General features: G+C 42.8%; 1 protein-coding gene and 1 long non-coding RNA gene across 5 annotated transcripts in view; one reads left to right on the top strand and one right to left on the bottom strand.

Moving 5' to 3' along the window:
* Positions 1–20,526, top strand: part of LSAMP (limbic system associated membrane protein) — a 991,767-nt gene that overhangs the window by 898,780 nt on the left and 72,461 nt on the right. The window lies entirely within an intron of this gene.
* Positions 12,752–20,526, bottom strand: part of LOC132323134 (uncharacterized) — a 53,632-nt gene continuing 45,857 nt past the window's right edge. For both annotated transcript variants that reach the window (XR_009485263.1, XR_009485264.1), the window contains 2 exons: positions 19,570–19,747; positions 12,752–13,810 (listed from right to left, as the gene is read on the bottom strand). This is a non-coding gene — a long non-coding RNA (uncharacterized LOC132323134). The remainder of the gene's footprint in view (positions 13,811–19,569; positions 19,748–20,526) is intronic.

Genomic DNA, 20,526 nt, shown 5'->3' with positions numbered 1-20,526 from the left:
CTCGTGTCCTGGGCTCTGTGCTCACGGCTGGCCCTGCCCTTCTGTGTAACACTGCATAAACCAAGGATCTTTATCTGCACCCTTTTCTCTTTCCCAAAAGAAATGTCTCCATCAGTCATGAGAATTTCAGATTTAATGTATTTCTAAGGTACTTAAGTTTTTTTTGATGGGATGGAACAGATAGGTGTTTATAGTGAGCACAAAAATAGAATCATAGAATCATCAAGGCTGGAAGAGATATTTTAAGATCATTTAGCCATCTACCCAGCACTACCATTGTAACCCCTACACCAGTAAACCACTATCACCCATTGCCAAATCCAGGCACCTCCAGGGATGATGACTACACCACCTTCCTAGGCAACCTTTTCCAATGTCTGACCACCCTAACAGTGGTTTGTTTTGGTATTTTTTCCTAATGTCTCATTTGAACCTCCATGTCTCAGTTTAAGGCCACTTCCACTGGTCCTCTTACTGCAGGCATGGTAGAAGAGACCAGCTTCAGAGAGAGACCTGGCTACAGCCTCCTTTCAGGCAGTTGCAGAGAGTGATAGGGTGGTCCCTGAGCCTCTTCTTGTCAAGACTGAACAAAACCAGCTCCCTCAACTAATCCTCATAAAATGTCTTCTAAGCCTTTCACAAGTGTTCCTGCCCTTCACTGGACATGCTCCAGCACCTCAATGTCCTTTTTAAGGGGAGGGGCCCAAAACTGAAAGCAGTGGTTTAGTTTGGGGTCACAGGTGCAAATGCAGGTAAAAATAAAATTTGCTTACTTCAGATCTTCCATTTGTCAAACTGAGGCACAAGAATAAGTCTGAAATGCCACAAGAAAAACAGCACAAACAGAAAAAAAGTATTTTTTAAAGATCTGCATCAATATTCATGGAACTGTTTTTCGTTGCTACCCTTTTTCACAGCTTTTTTTTTCCAACTCCTTAGAAACCACTCTTACCCCTCCCATCTTTGCCATTTCAGCTTCCACCTCCCTCATGCAGCGCTCAAATAAGCTCTCATTATTTTTTTCTTTTCTGGAAAAGATGAGACTCGTTAGTATCAAATACAAGTGGTTGTGGCACAGAGAAAAAGAGGAGCCTGGGTGAGCCTCCTGGCTGGCATTCAGATGCAGAGATTTGGTTTTCAATTAGATAATGCTCTCTGAAAACAGGACTGCTGGAGCACATGGGACAATATTGACTGAAGCACAAACCAATTCAGTGGGTGACCTTCATGCTCTTGCTGTGTGGCCAGTGAGGATGCCTGGCGTATAAATGCCACCCTCTTGGTATTCATTCCGTGTGACTTGTAACCAACCAACACAAGGGAATGGATGAAAGGCAGAGTACAGGTATGTAATGTGATTATCAGGTGATACATCAGACTGTGATTCCACAAAGCCAAGGGGTCAACAGGACTGGAAAATGTATTTTTCAGCTTCTGGGAAGATGATTTTTTTTTAAAGATTACAGTGTCCTCAGTATAAAATGAATAAATAAGTACCTCAAGTGAATAGATATTGTGTAACATGGTTCCCACCTCTCCTCAGCTGACCAGCTGGCTTCCAGTGAACTACTAGCTATGTAGACACCATTGTTCATATTTGATCTGGTTTGTGTTTGCACATATGAAATGAGAGCAAAGTTCTGGCCTCTTCACCATTTGGGGAATAGAGGAATTGAGGGGTCCATTCCCTTTAGCCCTTTGAGATGGTGGACTCCCTCACTGAGATCTCAAGATACTCTCCTGTTGGCAGTCGCTGTGTCTGGACTCCCAGAGATAAAGGCAAGGCTGCCAGTCTGTCTGTTAGTCATGGCTCCTCTCACTAGCATGCCTAGGGAAGGTTTTGTGCTGGGCATTTGCATCCTTACCAGCCTGCCAAAGGTTCGTGTCAAATCACCTTTGCCTCACAGAATAATGTACTTTTTCTCAGCAGTCAGCCTTTACTTGACCTTTGACTGGATGACCTGACTTCCTCACATATAGGAGGATGAGAATGGAGACTGTTATTACAACTGGCTGAAGTTGTGCTGATTAAAGTTTTAGCAAAACACACTCATCTGTTTGCTCCAGAGAGACTACAGCTGTGGTAATGCTATAAATCATTAATACCAACCCACTAAAATGGGTTCCCAGGCATTTGCGCTGCTTCTGCTGAACTCCTGTGTGAGGAATAGCCTGTGATGCCAATTCCTGTCTCAAAGACAATCTGTGTGATCTCACCAGTGCCATTGTTCAGGCTGCTTGAGTAAAACCAACAGGTTCAAAAAGGGGGAGGCAACAACAGACACAGACAGAAGGTTTCTGGTTTGTAAATGGACACAGATGCCCAAAGAAAAGCTGGGAGCCATTATCACAAGGCACCCAGAATAGCTTTTGCTGCAGTCAGTGAGAGCAGCTTTTAAGACAGACACTTTCTTTTCTCACAGCTCAAAGAGCAAGTAACAAAAAGAAGTAAATCTCAGAGCACAGAAATGACCTCTGAATTTTCTCAGGAAAAAAAAAGATCTCTTGAACTGAAAAAAGGATGTGGCAGAGCTTTGTGAAGAAATACTCCTTCCATTGAGGGGAAAAAAGAAATGTGATAAGATTTTGCTGTAGCTAAATTTTAAGGCCAGAAAGGATCATCTAGTTTGGTTTCACAAGTAGCACAGTCCAAGAGGATCTGGCATGGCAATTTCTGTATCAAGCCCATAACAAATATTGGAAAAACAGCCCGTCTTTCACAAGGGCGTAGGTGGCACCACTGTGGCTCTTCTCTGTGGCCTGTGCATGCTCTAACAGAGTGCCCAAGCACTGTGTCCCCTCTCAAGAGACTCCACTAATCCCAAAGGCATGGCCTTCTGCCCTTCCAAACCAGGTTTTCTTTCCATGGAGAACTTCATGCAGCCTCTGGGATGTATGGAAGAGCAGGGGAATGAAAGCTAAATGAGGTAAAATAAAATCATAGCACTCTTTCACACTCACAAGCTGCTCAGAGCAGGTTCAGGTTCTGGGGATGGGCTGTCATTTGTCTTCCAAACTGGCTCCAGCTGGCTCGCCTTTCCCCCACTGAAATGCTCATGATTTGAGAGCCTTAGGTGAGAGATGCATAACAACTTCACTGCACTTAGGACATCATTGTCAAATTGAAGGACTGGGGAGGATCCACTTCACCCGAGGAAAGCATTTGCATTCAGAGACTGCTTAAGTGCAGACAGCTTCCTCTCCATGGTCTTGAAGGGGAGCCAAGCACCCTTTTGCAGTTTGCCTGTTCAGGGAAACACTTTAAGTTTTTAGAGTGTGGACAATGAGAGGGAAATGAGCAGGTGGTTCCTGGGAATGCACAGCTTTCTGTCCCACTGCAAACACTCCAGCATGGAAGCTGTTCATTTTTACCACTTCAGGTGTAACTCTGGAGAGAGAGGACTAAGTCCTGCAAATAGGTGAGGACAAGAAATCTTAGTCTTGAGGAGGGACCCATACAGCCAAGAGAGAGTGTTTTAAGTGAACACTAAATGGAGATGGAAACAGAACATTCTGAAGGGAGCATTTGGTTGTGTTTTGGGCTGTTTCACTGCATTTTATGAGAGCTTGACTTCATATCTTCCTGAATCCTAATTTCAGAACAGCGGGATCTGCTGCAAATGATAAAATAGAAAGAAAGTGCAACTGGGTATGTGCTGTGCCATGAGGAGCCAGGGATCAGACCGTGCACAGGAAAATGGATCAAAAAGAAAAAATCAAGAGCTCCATCAAGAAAGGGACAGGCAGGAAGGCTTTGCATAAGTTGGAGAGAAATTTGATATGTTAGATCATTGGAAGAAATGTTCATTTGTGTGCAACGAGACACAGCTGATACCTGCTCCAGCTTGCTTAAAGAAATGGAACAACTAGAAAATATGGAAAGTATTTGATGCTGGAAAGTCAAAGATGGCTCTAGATTGTCATTCTTAGCTTTATCTGTCAGAGCTACCCAGCTATTTGCCCTCTATGAGCCAGGGTTGTCTGGTTTTTTGTGGAACAGTGGAGACCAAGGTGCATCCTCTCATGTACACAAAGGTCTCATGGATCTCCCTGGCTCACAGTAACCTGAAAAAGGGAACACTTCTTTGAAAGTGTGAAGTGTACTGACTTCTGAAAATCTTTGCAGCTTTCCTTCTGAATGTTTGGGTTGAACACCACTAGAAGGCAGAGCAAATAATTTGACTTGATTTCTGCAATGTCACTGGGTGGAAATTGCTATTGTCACAGTTTACTGCTACTATTTTGTGCCTACCTATTTATTTATCATATAGGGATCTCAGAGTGGTTTACAATAATGTGCTGTCTGGCTGCTAATCCATGAGACAGGGAGCCAATTATTTCTGATTCTAAATCCAGCTCTATCCAAATTAGGAGTGTCTGTCCAACAAGTTTCTGTTGTGCCCCTGGAAGCAGGGACTGTTCCCTTGCATCCATCTAGCACTGACCAAGCCCCTTGGACAGGGCATGCTCCTACTACCTAGTGCAGCTAGTATGAAGCAAGGAGAAACTGGAAGTTGTGGTCTTTTAGAAATCCCACCTATTCTGTTTATTTTTCATAGCTACATCCCGCTGCCTTGGTAGCAGTATGAAAAACTGCAAGGAAATGAAATGAAGCTCATGGCTATCCTTTGGAACTTGAGATGCTCCAAAGGGGCAGTTCCACTTGAAGCATGTGAATGATCTCCCCATAGCCAGCATGGAGTCACACTAGTGCTTATAGTCATTCCCTGGATTCTAGAAGTGCTGTAGACCTCATGGGAGGAAGCAGGGCTCGCATTTATGTGGGCAGTTTAAGCTTGATGGGACAAACAGTGAAGACACTGAAGCAAATGTATCTGGATAGGCTCAGTTGTACATGGGCACATTTAATACATAAGCTGTGTTGCCTTAAGCAGGTTTAAATCTCAGGTTTTATACTGTAATTTTTCTCACTGTATGATAATGCAATTTAATGGATAGACTTAATACAAACTGTTAGCTAATTTGGAATTTTTAGGGGCATTAGTAAATTTTAGAATTAATCTATTTTGAAGATTCCAAGCTTATTAAAATTTGGGATTTAGGATAGGCTTTTCACAAGTTAGACAAATTATCTTGAAAGTCAGAAGTAGAAAAGGATGTTCAAGGAGAGATGCATGTTACCATACCAACAGCACAGAGAGCAAGAGTTAAATGTGTACATTCATGGTCTCCAAGATCCTCTTCTGACTTTGAGCAAGATGTCTGAGTGGTAAGAAATATGATATTTGTGGACCACAGATAATCTTACTATACCATTCACATAAAAAGGGCAGAAATAGTTGAGACGTATTCCCTGATTTAGAGTAATATTTGTGAAATGGAGATTTACAATCTCTGTCCTGCAAATAGTTTTCTATAAGTGAGTCATGATGGAGAATGCTTAACAACTTGAATAGAGCAAGCCTGCCACTATTCCCACATGAAGACTTTTCCCCTGCTGTGTGACCACAGATATTCCAGCAAGAGCATTTTGAACAGGCCTACAAGTCCTTTCACACAAGCTCAAGAGCATACTGTGTCTGTCCTGCAGTAAGGAAGAACCATGGAAGAAATTGATGATTTGAAGGGATTCTTGATGTTAGCAGAGTTACTATGTGAGGATTAGATAAGTGAGTAATCCAATCAAAAGCTAACCATGGCACCAGAAGCTGTTAGAAAGAAAGAACAGCATTAGAAAGACCCTTTGGGTCTTTGAAGCAGAACATTTCCTGCAGTCATCTTCTCTTCAGGTACCAACAATAACTTTCTAAAGCTGTGGGTAGACGATAAACTCTGAGAATTCTCAGTACTATCCCAAGAAAACTAGTTTTTATTCAGGCTCAGCCTCTGAACCTTAGAGAGTATTGGCAAATATGGGCTATAGCATTTGGCATGGAACTTTACATTCAGTGGATTACTTTTTTCCTAAGCAGCTGGACTTCTACCACTGCCTTCCCAGGAAAGCAATCAGCATTTTTTTGTTGAATGATTAGGTAATGAATGAAGTGATTAACTGGAGAAGAGAGGATGGTGGCTTTTTTTTTTTTTTTTCCTTTTATTTTTCCTTTTTTTTTTTTTTTTTTTTTTGAGAGAAGGAAATGCCTTTGACAGGTATTTAAAGAAAAGGGTAAAGTCTTCCATCCAGAAATAATGGATTAAGTACCAAGAGAAGCAGGAGAGTAACATTTACCTAGCTTCAAGAGAGAAGCAAAATCCCAAAAGGGACACAAAAGGGACTTGTAGCAGGTTGTCAGCAAGCTGGAAACAGCAGCAATGCTTGATGACAAGCGGTACTTCTATTTATTTTAGCCTAAGAGGTACAGGAGTGGTATTTTGTTGTGGTTTGGGGGTTTTATGATTGTTTTTGTTTTCTTTTAAGAGGATTAATTTATTTTCTTGAAAGCTATTTCTGGTTTGCAAAATTAAAAATTGAGTAGATTCTTTTATAGTACTTTGAAAAGGAACTTTGAATAATATTTTTTCCTATACATCTTTTTATTTCCCTCATCATTTAATGTGGTAAAATAGTAATGTATGTGTGTTCTGTGTTTGTATATATTTAGACTTTACACTATCTAATTTTTGGGAACATCTCTGTTTCTGAATGACCTAAAAACTGTTCATTATACAAGAACTTCAGAAGTTAAGAAGTTAGAAAGCTAAAACCAAAACATTTGAGTTGGAGGAAAAAGCAAAGGTAAAAAATAGATGTGTTATCAATTCAGCATCAAATAGAATGGGAAGATGGGCCAAGGGAAAGAGAGAAAAACAAGAATGTTATGTTTCAATTTTTTTAATGAGTATTTTTAAAAATACTTTTGAGCTTGTAACAAGTTTTCTAACAAAATAGCTTTCCTTGTGGGAAAAAGATCATGCAAGTGATAGTACATCAGCTGTGGAAAATCAGATTTTTTGGGAGTACCCTTCTGCTGAAGAATTTTGTCTGGCTCTAGAGGACAACAAGGGCAATGAAGCACTGTGTGTGGCCTGAGAGGCTGCAGTAATTCTGGGAACAAAATGGCTTTAAAGCTGTTAAAGGACAGAAATAGACATTATGCTTTACTTCTACATGTTCGTCTTTGGAATACATATCTAAGCCCTTCCAGTGTGCATTCAGCTGTGACAAGTGCTCTATGCAAAGATATCTGGTATTGAACTAGGTAGCAAACCTTATTGTACCTGTGCAACTGTTGAAAATTATTCAGAAGAAGGTGGAACGTGGGAAAAGAGTACATCAATGAAGACATAGCCCTCCTGACTAGGGAAACCCATACCTCAGCAGCAAGGTGAGATTATTGTTAACCAGCAAAGTATATTGGGAGAAAGACTGCAGAAATGGAAGTACAAATCATTTTAGCATAGCATGGTGGGGCTTGAAATTGGAAGGTGAGAATCCTGACATCTGCTTTTGCATCTGGCATGGAATACATGACCCCCTATAAACAGCACCTCTTCTTTGTGCTTCAGTTTCCTCAACCATAAAAAGATATTAGTTTAGAGCACTTTGGGCTGCATGTCTGAAAAGCCCTGTGCAAGAGCTACCTAAGAATTATTTATCAAAAATGACATCAACTCGTGTTCTCTTTGCACTTTCCTCTATTACCAAACCCTTTCTTCACGCGTAGTTTTCCTTATTTATGTCTTTACTTCCCCATTACCTTTGTATTAAAGCTTGCATCTGCATTGATTTTACATCACTGCACTAAACAGCAGCCATTACAAGTTTACACTTCTGAGAGATCCTTCTGAATCTTTAACCAGTTGATCCAAGAACTCTGACCACAGCATATCCATCATCAGATAACCCCAATGCTTACTGTGGTGAGGTGTTAACTGACCACTTACTATTGAGGGAAAGGGAGCACAGCTGTGTTCCTACAGCTTCTAAGTCACCCTTCCCCAGTACATATAAGGTTTTTCAAAGCAGAACACTGTTAGTATTAAAATGAGGCGCTTTGGAAAGCATTGTACTAACTTGGAAAGGTTGGAAATTTTTACCTGTTAGGAAATGCAGGTCTTCTAAAAAAAGAGCTCCCTTGCTCCATTCCTCTGTTAAATCACTGTATGCGCAGCACACTCAGGCTTTCCACGTGCTATAGCAGCAGCAGCATTTTCCATTGACTGTGGAGAGAGCCAGGCATGACAGCCCTGGAGGAGAGTATTTTTGGTTTGCTCGCTGCTTTTCTGAGCATGGATCTGCCCAGCATACCCTCAAGTCCTCATCAACTGTCCTGGTAGGTGGACAGAATATAGTTTTTAATCTTTTTTTTGCCTCTATTACTTTTATGCAAAACTTTATTAAAGCACCTCTTTAAAAACAAAGTTTGATATTGAGTGTGTTCCCACACAATAAGAAAAGAAGTACTCAAGCATATGGGATGGGTCAAGAAGACACTGAAAATATTTGCTCCTGTGCTCAAGGAAAAGTTTACCCCTGAGTTGTTTCAGAGGGTGAGCTTGCTATTGCAGTTTGCTTAGGAGGGGTAACTAGAACCACGTAAAATATTTCTCAGAGATTTTCTCCGAAGTCCAGCCTGACTCATGTGACAGTCTCCCTTCAGCTGGCAGGAGCTTAGGGAGAAGGCCTTATCTCCATATCATCCAGCCTTGCAAAGACAGCAGTAAAATGTTAGTTATTGCCTTTTTGCTTGTGGAGGAACAGTTTATACCCATCAGTAGTCTGCTGGGATGAATTGAAAGCCTAAGTGACCTGTCAGTCAGATTTACATTGACTAGAAGGCTCTGCAAATGATCTCATCACTTGAACAAAGCAAACCTGAGTCCCTTCGCTAGAAGTGTAGGTATTAATAAGTGTTTCTATGTTTAAGTTGCTGTATAACTTCAATTGCTTTTCACATGTTACTAAAGCACAGCTTTACAATGATGCTGGCACATAAGTAATTGCTTAGAGACAGCAGGGCATAGGAAGAAGAGGAGCAGGTATCCTTTCATTTTTGAATTATTTGCTGAATTTGCTTACCAGGAGTCCTGATGCTGGAATAACAATAACCTGACACTGGTATAACTATGTGCTGAGTCAAACTGGCTTCCTAATAGACATCACTACCTGCTAAATGGAAGGGGTTTGAGTTATCCATCGAAGAGTAAACAGTGAGACGGGAAAATAAAAGGTCCTCTGATTAACTGACTAAAGAATGGAAGAGATCCATTTTCCATCTGCTTAGTCTCAGTGTTAAGGGAAATTACTCATGCTGTTGTTCCATTTGAGAATGTGATCATTTAGTGAGGATGAAAGCTTGGAGACCTGGAAGTTCAATCAGAGCTTGATTTGCGAAATAGGAATTTCAATGTTATCCAAGGACAGATAAGTTAGCAAGACTGAAGGTATGCATTTGGATGAAATACTATAAAGGACATTTCCTTTAAACGAAAGGAGGTACTCCCATGTTAAATATTAGGCAGAGCTATCTTTTGATTTCCGTAAGTCTGGTTGATATTAGAACACACTGTCAGATTATTTACAGGCAAAAGCACCTGGCCGGTCTTAGGAATGCCCAGAACTGTAGCATGTGACTATAAGTTGTACTTCACATTATCAGATTTTTGCGACTTGCTCCTGTCCTTGGAGTTGACAAGTTGTTTGAATGACTGTTTTCACTTCTATTTGGTTTTGTGGATTGGTTACTTTCTGAAAAAACTCAATGTGACTTTATCCACTTTGAGTTAAAAATTAAGAAACTGCAGACAAGGTACAGTCCGAAGCTACACAGGTGCATGCCAGCAGCAGGATCTCTTATGGTGGAAATTTTACCCTGTGGGTTTTACATCCCCCTGGGCTCCCACCAGCAGTCTGGTATAGTGGAGGAGTGCCAAGGTCCAGCATAGCCTTGCAGCTCTGTATGGAAACCCTAAGAAAGTGGTGTTTTGAGAAAAGTGCAGTGTGGATTGTTTACATGAATGAATCTTTGGCATGATTTTGTTCTCAGTGTAAGTAAAGACTAAAAACTGGATACCAGGAACCAAAGAGCAAAGGTAAGTGGCATAGTCTCTCATTTTCTGTCTCCCTATAAGGCTGATTTTGCATAGGAAGCCTGCCTGCAAAGATCTGGAGAGGCAGGCTTCCCTGATAAGGAACAGCTCTGGTTTCTGTCACCTCCATACTGCCCTGGGAAAACTAAATGGAGCAGTGTGATAAGGATGAAACAGCAAGGTAATGCCTACGGCAGAACCTGCTGCTCCCAGTGAAGATTCTTCAGTGCCCTGAGGCAAAATTGTTTTTAGCTGGGACAGGGGACTGTTGATGTGCAATTCAAAGGAAATGTTCATCATGTTCATCGCAGCTGAAGGATGTGGATTGGTTTAAGAGATGTACCAAAAAAAAAGGCATTGCATAAGAAAGTAAAGAAAGATAAGAATCTAGATTTGAAGAAAATTACTCCAGTCCATTCTACCAAATGGTTCCGATTAGCTCTGTTCTGCTGGCCCTCTTCTTCCTTTCCAGTGAGCACATCTGCAGCCATACAGCTATTGTTTGTCCCAGGTAATATCCAGCTTTCAAGAGAGCTCTCTTGTTATTCCTGAACTCAGTATTGAATTTAATTGAGAATCATAGGGTTGTTTTTCTTCTTCCTGTGTTTCAGTGGGCCAATGTATTTAATCCCTACCTTTGACAGAGTGAGTAGATGTGGAGATACTGATTGACTCAGAATTTGGACAAACATGGTGATTTCAAGTACAAATCTTCTAGGAGATTTGGAAGCTTGGGGGCTAGTTTCTTTTAAAATGATCACTTCCTTTTACTTGCTTAGATGCTTCTTGATTTCAGATTCAAGAGGGGAAGGAAGTGCCTGACTAGAAGAAAACAGACAACCTTAAGCTATTTCTTCACCATTTCAAGGAAGAAATCCCCTTAGAGCGCTCATTCAATTGAGATTTCTACCCCCATTCTGCAAGCTGAGGCCCTTCACCTTTTAGAGGGAGACATGATACAGAGGAGATGGGGAGTTAAAGTGTTTGTCTGAACAGGTGACCTTGGGAGGTTACTCCTGTGCCCTGTGTACCATTTCCCCCATCTGTAAAACACAGATAAAAAATGCTTATTAAAGATTAGGGTTGGGCAGGTGTCCAAAGACAGCTGAGATTGTCTCAAACATCTAACTGCTTCTCTTCAGGACCTTTTTCATTCCCTCTTCTCAGCACTTATAGCATATAAGGCTTTTCTCACCTTAAGGCTGGTGTGTGATTGCTCTTTGTTCACCTGTCCAAACGAGACTGGAAGCCAGGGCACAAGTGTGACACAAATATGGTCCATTCGTAGTCATCCTCACTAATGATGTTCCCATTTTTCCACCAGAGAGGCTAAATGCTGTCCTGTGACCCAGGGCACCAGTCACAGACCTCAAATTGCAGGGGTAAAGAGTTTCATTCTAATCTAGTACAGTGACATTTGTTAACGTTGGCTGTTCATTAAAAACTTTGGAGCAGCAGACATGTTCATAAAGCTCACAGCCTGCTCACAGATAATTCATGAGCATAATAAAAGGATTCATTATTCATGTAAGTTCTTTGCTGTGAAAATTAAACTAGCTCTAATACCTCACGTGCTTCGCTGCATGTTGGGAAGGTTTATTTGTGGCATTTCACTTGTGCTTTGAGATCCTGGAATTAAAGTTGCTATGGAGAGAGAAAGCAGTGTGGACCGAGTTTACAGCTGTCATTAATGCCCTCATTAGCTGAGGCCTTACGAATACATCGAGTGTAACTGCATAGCTGTAGTTCAAGCAGTGCATCACCACCTAATGCCCATTGTACTAAAGCAGCACATCCCAACAGGACCAGGAAAGCCATCCCAGTATATACATGTATATGTTCCAGACATTAACTTTATGAACATCAGATGCAAGGGTACTGCCTCCTTTCTCACCTGTGTTCTTTCTTAACCTTCTCCTTGCTGAGCATTGCAGTTCTGTATAGGCAGAGGAAGGGATAGCATCCTACTTCTCTCATCAGCTTTAGTGTAACGTCAGCTGAGATTGCTGAGGTTGCTGTTGGCTTTGTGCCTGAGGTGGAGCAAGAGGTGCTGGCATGATCAGCAGGAGCAATAGTCTCTAACCAAGAGGTAACAGGAAACATGGGGAAGGGATGATGTCTTTAGATGTTAGGCCTGCAGTGAGCACTGATCACAGCCTCCCCATCCTAATCAGACTCTTACTAAATGGATACCCAAATTAGTTGTAGACCAGGCTTAATACCCCTAATAGATTCATTTCAATGCAAGCAAAGCATCAGAAGTGGTATAGAAATCAATGACTATTTCTATCCAGCCTGACAGTAGCGTAAGCTGTCTGTTATTGCACATTTGAAAGGGATGTATTGTACATCCTGAACTGAAAGCTATGCACGCTGAATGGCCTGTGCACAAATGGGCACTTGAACTGCCATCAAAACAGACTGTTGCATGTAAATGAATGTGTGAGCATGGAGATATTCCCCTCACAAACATCCACATGCATGCCAAGGGAATTGTACCAGCCAGGCATTGTTGGTAGTAGCAGTGGTATAATCATTTTCATCAGTATAAGACCTTAAAGATCCCACAGACAGTGAAAGATTCTTAGAGAAAGAGGAAAGCTGTTATATTTTATTTTTGCTGTGTGGACTTTGGCAGTGGTGAAATTCCTTTTTAACCATTTCTTCTTATTCATCTGATGCATTTTCAGTGATAAAATCCTTTGAGCAAACACCAAGGTGAAACTGCCACCAGGGATGAGAGGAAATGTCTTTTGTAGAATGTACCATTTACAAACAAACATGTTTGCACTTGTGCACTGAGCCTCCCTGCAAATTGCTCCTGGTTTAATTTTTCTGTCACCTTTCAGTCTGTCCCCTGCAGGGATACAGTGGGAGCAGGGCAGGCACAGCAGTGTGAATATGGTTGATAGATCCCTTGCAGTTCCTGAATAGGCAATGTGAGAAGGGATGTGGAAAATGAAGCCAAGGGAAAGTCTGAAACAAGAGTTTGAGAGACTTTGCTAAGGCAGGAACCATCTGAAGAACAAAGCAGGTTCTGCACAAGTACCCTAAGCACTCTCATATTGCTGTAAACATAGTAAGTCACCTCTGGGACACCAAGCTGTTTATGTGCTAGCCATTCTGGCCTGCTTGGGAGTACAGCTACAAATAGTACCTTCCTGGAAGAGCCTGCATGCATGTTATGGAATGTCCTTCCTTTCTGGGTGGGGAAAGGACCCATATTCATCTGCATCCCCCAGCCAATTAATGAAGCAGTCCTGCTGCATTTTTCCCCTCTTGGTTAGGGAGGGCAGGGCTAAACTGTGTTCCTGCCCCACCTGAAGAAGGTGTGAGATGAAAGAGTAGAGTACCTTGTCAGTGCATGGAGGAGAAAACCTTGGATTTCATTGCTTTCAACCTGCTCCTTTATTAAATATCTCCCTACTGCCACTGTGACCTTCCAGAGTGAGTGCCTAGAGGAAGGTGAGCAGTGAGTTCAATACAGCAGTATTTTCCTCTTCCATAGTCTGTACCCCTGTGTTAGCAGCCTTAGGACACTAGCATGGCCAAGGTGTGATCTTGATAGTGACCCGTTTCTTGGCATGGATGAAGGTCAAGGTTCCGTGCTGGTGCTCCTTGATGTGTTGTTATCCTTGATTGTATTGATCAAAGAATTCTTTGAGCACCATCGAGGCCCCAGTAAGAGAAGGTGCCCAGTGCACCAAGAGATGGGAGACACAATGTGCTGCTTTGCCAATAACACATCAACATGGTTCAGTTTTGCACAGCCTTCCCCACTGAGGCAGTCTCTGGCAGCCTCACCATGATATTTTCCTGCCTGGAAGAAAGAGGGAGATTGAAAAAAGACCTCTGCTTCCAACCAAGCACAGAGATGATGAAGTGTTTGTGACAGGAGGGGCATACCCACTATACAACATATCTATCTCACCATCAGTTTGAGGCATCTGACTACCAGCCCTCAAAGCAGACACTCTCCTGCGGGTCATGCTGAACTGCTGGTTTCTCTTGAGCACTCAGAAAAAGCACTAAGGAAATATGCTGCTATGCATGTAGAGCTGGCCATACACAGCTTCTTACCTCAAAGAACTTATCTTAAAAGTGAAAATCTTACATCCAAGCAATGAGGATATACTGCACTAAATTTTTTTTTTGTGGCTTTAAAAATAATTTATGGGTTTTTTCTGGGTTTTTGAAGCAAAAGATCTGCTCCACAAAGCAGGTTTTGGTAACTTGTTGGTCAATATTTAATCTGTAACTTCCATCTTCACAAGAAAACACTCCTCACACTTGATAGTGTAGTCTCTGGTACATCAGAAGAGCAATTTTCAAGTAGGATTCAAAGGGGAGGTATTTTTTCTTGGGAAATCTCCTTTAAGCAATAGCAACTCCTCTTCAGTAAGAAGAAATACAATTGTCTTAGCAAGAAAAAAACCTAAAAACTATCTCAGCAGCAAAGTTACACTGGAGAAGCCAGCTATTGGCAGGAGCACCTGATCAAGGTGCCTTAGGCGTCACCAGGATGGATGATGGCCGGGTCAAATCCATAAACTGGACCTAAAGCAAATGATAGTTGGGTAATGAGTGTGTTTAAAAGTTGCTTTAGTTTTGTCCCTCTCAGTCTGGTTGGAGACAGGGCCTGAGAGAAGGCTTGAGTCTCAAGTAATGCATTTTTCTGGTCTTTAAAAATGGCAGGGAAAGACACAGTTTCCCTGTTTGGTTTTGCATGGCTCAGCCACAATCCAGCTGCGACAAAACCGGAAGGGTTTGTGCCAGCTGGAGAAGTAGTATGTGAAGAGACAGCCACCTGCCTCTGTGTTAGAGCAGCAGATAACGGGGTTGGCCTCTCCCATGCCAGGCCTGCTCACCAGACATGCCACTTGTCCATGGTGAAACGGCCGGGCTTGAGAGGAGGCCACAGCATGTGTGTGAGAGAACATCACCTCTCCCCACCCTGACTGCCCAGACATGGGTAGGGATGCCAGGCCATGTCAACTGAGATGGCTTACATGGTAAGGGGAGCTGTTGCCATCCCTCTGAGCCTCCCTTGGGTCTGCTGCAGCTCAGAAACAGCCCTCAATCATGCAGAGAGCCCCTTAGAGAAGGGCCAATGGCTTCCCCTGTGTGTACACACCTTCCCAGGTAGGGCAGCTTGTACTCACACTTTCATTTTAACTCAGGTCCCTGTCACTGATGCCACCTTCTCAGGCAGGGTGGCTTGTACTCACATTTTCATTTTAACTCCTCAGGTCCCTGTCACTGATGCCAACTGGCTCACCTCATTAAGTTACAGAGGAGGAGGCCTCTGGATTGATGGCAGGCAGGTTTAATGTGGCTCTTTCTGAGCACTCAAGTGCAGCATGTAGGAGGCTTCTGGGGAGATATTCCCACAGGCTCCAGCAGAACTGACTGATTGAAGTTGCTCTGAATTGATGGCTAATGGGGGAGCTTTCTCTGATAGCTCTTTCATTCCAGGTGCAGCTGGATAGAAAAAGATATCTTCACATGAGGGAGTGGGGGTTTATTCCCCCTGCCCTTTATTAACAGATAGTGCTCTCTAGCAGCAGAATGGAAACCTAATGGTGTAAATGATTCTTAACTCCTTCTTTTTCATCAGTGGCTCGTTTATACACACCGAATGACAGTCAGGTCAGATGAAAAGTTGAAAACTATTTAAAGTGAAAAATCCCTTGGGAAAGTTTAGGCCACTGGAGTTGGATGCCGCTTTTCTGTGGCTCCAAAAACAAGTCCTTGGTTTGGTGTAGATGTGATAGCTGCAAGTAGAGCATCTAACACCTTAAATCCATGGGTGGGTAGGTACTGATGGAGTAACTGAGGGCAAGAGCTAGTGTAAGGAGCCAGAGGGCAGCAAGGCAGGAGGGTCCAATATTAGTAGAGACTTCAGAGAAGCTTTCATGTTATGCATGGCTCAAGCTGCTGTGGCAAGAATTAGACACACTAAGGCAGAATTATATCAAAACTGATTAACAGAAATTGGCTAATGGTGAAAATGCTGTTTCACGCACCTTATGGAGGCCTCAGTTCAACAGGCTCATTACAAGTACTTTTCCACCTACATTATCTAATATTTTAATCAAATAATGGATTTCTTCCCAATGCCGTAAGTTCTACATCTCCTAAAGTTCCCGTCAGCCAGATGCCCCTGCAATCTGTGCGTATCCATGAACTCACATATTTGTGACCATGCCATTTCTCATTCCCATATACAGATCAGGGTGCATGTTAGGGAGGCCAATTTGATCCAGTTTGAGATCAGCAGGCCAGATTTTGGTCGGTATAAATCAGTGCTGACTTGGAGCACAGTCATTTTGCTCCATTTGGGGATCTGACTCATAATTTCCAATCTAGGCCCTGGCATCTGACAGACTCTATGGCAGGACACTAAAGAAGCTGTTTGCATAGGGCTTGCTTTACCCATTTCCTCTGCTTGACACAGAAGCCATTTGTCTTCAGTGACGTGTGCTGGGCCCCATCTTAAACTGCTGAGGTAAATTTAAGAGAGTCAGAAAGTAACTACACCCTTACCTGGGAACTTGGCCATCACTTTGCAGTTAAACCCCCTTTGCTTTTACAAGGACTTGGATTGCAGTGACTTTTATTTGTAGGTGATCAGAAAATGCAGTTTTTCACCTCAGAGACAGCAGCTTCACTGTTAAATGCCACATTAAAGAGCAAGAAGCCTTGAGCTGTCTCTTAAAAAGAGGTCATTACGTTCATGTCATAGGATGGGTGGAGATGTGTATGTCCCCTTCCTTGGGACCCAAGACTTTGACCTGTGGCACCTGACAAACTGACAGTAAGTTCCTGGGCAAAACAGGGAGGGTGCATCCTGGCCCTTTTCCCTGGTAAGATTCTGTTCCCCTTTTAGCTGGAGGTGTCATGCACAACCCCAGTTACTACAAATGGTGTCATTCCTCCTCTTCCCTGCCTGTAAATGCCATCTGGGAAGGAGGGCTTCCACATATTTCCAGAGTGTCTGGCCAGCTAGGGTGACATCCTGTGACTCAGTGCAGCTGCTGCTGCAGGCAATCCCATAGCACTCCATCATGGCACCCACCTGGCTAGGCAAGGGCTGGGAGCCATGGGGGAGGAAAATGCTGGTTTATGTTCAAAGTGGCTTTGCATAAAAGCGAGGAAGTCCTTCACATGGGAGTAAAATTGATCGAGTGCATTGATGTATTCTCACAATTTTAATGGTAAGAATTTCTGTATGCTGTTCCTTTCCTTTCCTCCTCCCTGTTTTGCCCTCACCATCAGAGAAACGCTGGCTACTGGCAGCTACTGGCTGGACTCTACTGCTGCCAATATGTCATGGCTTCACAGTGCTCATCTTACATCTTTAGTGGATAAATTGAAAATAGGCCTGCAAAGAGCCTCACAATTTACCTAGTCCATATCCCTGCCTAATGGCAGGGTCAGCTTTTCCCAAGTCAGTCCTGATAACTGTTTCTCTAGTTTGTTTGGAATGACTTCACACCCTCAATACAACATACAGGACAATTTATGTCTGTGCTTCATTGTACTGTATGTTCTTCCAAGGTTTAACTGAAACTTCCCCATTGCAGTTTGAGACCATAGCTTTTTTCCTTGTCTGTTGTGAATCAGATGCAATCATCTGTTGCTTTGTTTATTTTGTAGGAATCTTGTCCATGATTTCATCACTTTTCTTGTGTCCTACTTCAGTCTTTTTCAAGCTGTGGCTGTCCCACTGTTTTTTCCTTTCTTTGCAGCTCATGCATCCTAAATATCTGATCATCCTCCTGGTCTTTTCTGGACCCCTCGGTTTGTTCACAGCCTTCTTGTCCTCACTTCTCTACACCTGTCCTGCTCTGGTCTTTCTAGTGGATTTCCAGTTTGTTAGATAAATATATTGCCAATCTGTTGATTTCAACTCAGCCTGATTGTAGGTAATGCAAATATGGCAAGGCATTAATGATTCCATTAAATCTACAGAAGTCAGCTGATTGTCTGCTGATTTCCTGTTGTGGGACTTGAACCTGGAACTGGCCTGGCACCCAGTTGTTCTCAGCTGTAGGAGAGACACATGTATGAAACCAGCCGTCTGTCTTTTGGCCAGAGTACAGATGGATTTGTGCTACTGCCAGTGCAATTCCCATCTGCCTACATCATCTTCAGCAACTATGGCAGTCATTCCTGGCTGCTACTCAATAGCTGAGCCACAAGTCTGAAACAAGATCATTTGAAACTGGAACAATCATTTTGTGTGGTGCCCTAGTTTTACTTCAATGGTGCTCCAAATGCTGTTTCACCAAATAGTTTATGTTATTGCTGCTACTTAGAAGCTGAGCCACCCAGGGTGAAGGGATCATTGGAAGAACATCATAAAGATTTATGGCAAGCCCAGTCCTACTCTTTTAATTCAAAAAAACCTTCATCTATTTCAGGGATATTCTTGGTGAAAGGGGGGAAATGAAAATCTTACTTCCATATGCTTTTTCCCATGGGAAAACAGATCTAGTTGTAATAACCTTCACATGTGCCCTGAGCTCCTAAGTTCCGCCTCACACCGGTGCACTGAGTCAGGGCATCCCATCAGTTGCTGTGCACTTTGGCACAGTCACACCAGGGACAGATCAGGCCCTACTCCCTGAGCTTCACACAGTGCTCACGTTGAATCATTGCGTCCCAGTCAGTGTGTCTGCACAGCGAAGGTGAGTAGGCGAAAAAGACTTAAGGTCTGACAAACTACCTGGTGTTTCTTCACTTGGACACTCTCTTGTTCTCCCACTCCCTTTCCACCTAGCCCCAAACTTCCTTCACTGAACTTTGGCCTAATATTGTCTATTATTTCTCAAAAGAGAAATTTCTTTATACCATTTTCCCTGCTGCTACTCACTTTAGCCTGATATTAATGGCCTTTGAGGTACTAGACTGGGGATTTTGCTTTAAAAAAAGCTGTTTGTAGCGTGGATTTCTTTTCTTTCCTTTTGCGTTTCATCCTCCTTTCTTATGTTTCTTTTGGGGAAGTATTTACTGTTTGAGCCCATGTATGATGCTGTTGGAAAATTGGCCATTTTTGTGTGTTGGGGAGAGAGGGAAAAAACTTTCATTGCCTGCCTAGCAAGAGGGTCTGGCAGGCTTATTTCTTCCCATCAGTGGAGTTTCACAGGTCAGTACAGGAAAGCTGAAGGGTGGAAGCAGCTGAGAGAAGCTGGGGCAGGAGGCAAAGGGTGTGAGCCTGTCTGTCTGTGCTGCTGCACTGTCTGAGCAGCCAGAGATGTTGGATGCAGGAGAGGGAGGTTGTTGGGAAGCAGGAGCACAGGCAGGCATACCAGACAGATGAGAGGCTAGAGGTGAAGCAGCCCATTTCAGCTGATGGCTGAGAGGTACATAGAGTGCATATGAATCCAAATCCATCTGCACAATTAGCCAGGATGATTGGAGAGAGCAAGAGTCTCAAATGATTCGCCAGCACAGAGGGAATTTCTGTGCTGTTGGGATCCCATGTTGGGCAGAGCAGAGCAGCTGGGCTAGATGACAACATAGCAAACAGCATCTCCAGGAAAAGTCATTAACATGGTTGGTGGCATTCCCAACCTGTGTGAATTGTTCTGGCTGCCTTCAAACCGGACGAGGTGATGCCAGCTGTGAAAGTGACCGTGAGAGGAAGGTTATCTCCAAATCTGAAGAGACTTCATTGACCTCCTTAGACTTTCTCTGAAACAGTGGTGCTCTGAACAGATGATCTTCCTCTCTCTTGCAGCAGATTATCCCCCTTGTTAAAAAAAAAAAAAAGAAAAATAGAAAGAAATGTCTTTGTTTTAACTTCTATTTTGAGAGAAGGGGGAAAATGCAGCTGTTCCCAGAATTGCTTGTCATAGCTTCAGAAACTGAGCAGCTCATGGGTTTTCTGTCTCTTACATGATTACTTCCCTCCTGAATGAAGCAAACCTTGATGTTCTGCTTAGAGGCAGGGCACTAAGGGAACAGCTTTACTGTGGTCTTATTCTTTGTTCTCTCTGGTCCTCACAAGTGACCTTAGTTCCTGCTTGCCTCACTTCCCATTTCTCCACCTTTCTGGATGTCAAGAGAAAGAAATTCAGTAAGCACTTTCCCACTCCTGCTTTTGGTATTGCTGTGAAGTTAATATAGGCTCTCTTGCAGCCATTCTGCATTGGCTGCAGTGCTGCATTTGCAGTTTAGCTAAGTCCAAGTTCCTCATTCATCTCATTTCCTTTTATCTAAGATTTACAGGTTCCAAAGCTGGTATCTTCCCCTCTACTTCCCTCTAGTCCTGTGTTAACTTCTAGTTCTTTCTCTGGAATGAGCAGGGGGAAGAATCTCGGAAAAGTTCAGGTTCCCAAGTCATTTTGGCTTTAAGACTGACAGCCCAGTAAATATACTGCAGTGGGAAGGTAGAAATACAGATACAGGCTGCTAGGATCATCTGTCCATCAGTCAGCAACAATGTAGTGCTTTATTCACTTACTACATCTTCTCATGCCATAAAGCACAATCCGAATGAAGGACTAGAGAAAAATGGATTTCATACTC

Source organism: Haemorhous mexicanus, chromosome 2, assembly GCF_027477595.1.
Source record: "Haemorhous mexicanus isolate bHaeMex1 chromosome 2, bHaeMex1.pri, whole genome shotgun sequence".
In the NCBI taxonomy this organism is placed as follows: domain Eukaryota; kingdom Metazoa; phylum Chordata; class Aves; order Passeriformes; family Fringillidae; genus Haemorhous; species Haemorhous mexicanus.
Note: the sequence above shows the minus strand (reverse complement) of the source record. Positions and strands in the feature narration are given on the sequence as shown.